This window comes from Salvelinus sp. IW2-2015, linkage group LG4q.1:29, assembly GCF_002910315.2.
Source record: "Salvelinus sp. IW2-2015 linkage group LG4q.1:29, ASM291031v2, whole genome shotgun sequence".
Lineage (NCBI taxonomy): Eukaryota > Metazoa > Chordata > Actinopteri > Salmoniformes > Salmonidae > Salvelinus > Salvelinus sp. IW2-2015.
The window spans coordinates 8,051,259-8,053,333 of NC_036842.1; the positions used below are offsets into that span (position 1 = coordinate 8,051,259).

The 2,075-nt window shown below is 39.5% G+C and overlaps 1 protein-coding gene across 1 annotated transcript in view; it reads right to left on the bottom strand.

The window, feature by feature from the left end:
• The window catches only part of LOC111962825 (RILP-like protein 1), a 24,717-nt gene that overhangs the window by 13,791 nt on the left and 8,851 nt on the right, over positions 1–2,075 (bottom strand). The window lies entirely within an intron of this gene.

The following is a 2,075-nucleotide window of genomic DNA, read 5'->3' on the forward strand; positions in this document are numbered from 1 at the left end:
TTATGTGTGTGTGATGTGTGATTATGTAGTGTGTGTGTGTCTAGCATAGGGATGGGCATGAGTAATCGACTCAAGTACTCGAACGGACGTCAAAACTCGATCTTTGACCAAAGATCTACTTTTTTCAAATACTGTAAAAGTATTTGGTGGAATGTGCTTTGCGGCTGCCCGAACGGGTATCCTCACAAAAATGTTGTCTTGATGACAACGTTAATTTGCCTTGACTCTAGTGTTCCATTTGTGCTAGTGGGTTTGTAGGGTACAACGAAAAAGAAACCAAGCCACGCATCCCACAGTTCTTCTCCCTAAATTCCCTATCCCCTCCGTGTCTTACTCACTCAATTGTGTAAAACTACTATCTTTACACGCGCGTGCTGAGAGTGCACACAAAATCGCGTTAGGCATACACAATTAATGCATATAAAACTCTACAGTGCCTTCAGAAAGTATTCACACTCCTTGACTTTTTCCACATTTTGTGGTGTTATACAGCCTGAATTTAAAATGAATTAAATCAAGATTTTTGGTCACTGGCCTACACACAATACCCAATAATGTCAGTGGAACTATGTTTTTCTATAAAAAAAATAATTACAAATGAGAAGCTGAAATGTCTTGAGTCAATAAGTATTCAATTCCTTTGTTATGGCAAGCCTAAAAAAGTTCAGGAGTAAAAATTAACAAGTCACATAAGTGGCCTGGACTAACTCTGTGTGCAATAATAGTGTTTAACATAATTTTTTAAATTACTACCTCATCTCTGTACCCCACACATACTGTAAGGTCCCTCAGTCGAGCAGTGAATTTCAAACACAGATTCAACCACAAAGACCAGGGAGGTTTTCCAATGCCTCGCAAAGAAAGGAACCCATTGGTAAATGGGGGAAAAATAAGCAGACATTGAACATCCTTTTGAGCATGGTGAAGTTATTAATTACAATTTGGATGGTGTATCAATACACCCAGTCACTACAAAGATACAGGTGTCCTTCCCAACGCAGTTGCCAGAGAGGAAGGAAACCACTCAGGGATTTCACCATTTGGCCACTGTTGACTTTAAAACAGTTACAGAGTTTAATGACTGTGATAGGAGAACAGGATGGATCAACAACATTGTAGTTACTCCACAATATTAACCTAATTGACAGAGTGAAAAGAAGGAATCCTGTACAGAAAAAAATATTCCAAAAACATGCAGCCTGTTTGCAACAAGGCACTAAAATAATACTGCAAAAAATGTGGCAAAGCAAATAACTTTTTGTTCTGAATACAAAGTGTTATGTCTGGGGCAAATCCAATATAACACATTACTGAGTACCACTCTCCATATTTTCAAGCATAGTGGTGGCTGCATCATGTTAAGGACTGGGTAGTTTTTCAGGATAATAAAATAAACGTAATGGAGCTAGACACAGGCAAAATCCTAGAGGAAAACCTGGTTCAGTCTGCTTTCCACTAGACACCGGGAGATGAATTCACCTTTCAGCAAGACAACAACGTAAAACACAACGCCAAATCTACACTGGAGTTGCTTACCAAGAAGAGAGTGAATGTTCCTAAGTGGCCGGGTTACAGTCTTGACTTAAATCTCCAGGCGAACCCAATTCTAAATGGCACTAGCAGTTTTGCAAAAGTAGCCAGCGGAAAATAGACAGGACGCAATTATTCCAAAACCTGCAGCTCAGTTGCTGAGACACAATATTTTCCTCTTCAATCAAAAACTTCAATTTTGAATTTGTGGTAAAACTGTTGTCATTTGGCAAGAATGTAGCTTGTGTAGTCCACATCAGTTACAGTGCTTTCGGCAAGTGTTCACCACACCCTTGGCCTTTTCCAAATGTTTGTTGTGTTACAACTACTGTATTGGTCAAAGTGGAAGGGGGAAAAAATAAAATGAAAATAAAACACTAATATACTGATACTCCTTGATTAGATTAAGTATTCCCAATGCCCCCTGAGTTCAATGCATGTTAGAATCACCTTTGGCAGCGATTTTACCACTCATGTCACTAGGATCTTGCTGGACAGGCCGGTTAAGAACCGCCCACAAAGGTCTCCACCACAGCACAAACCAA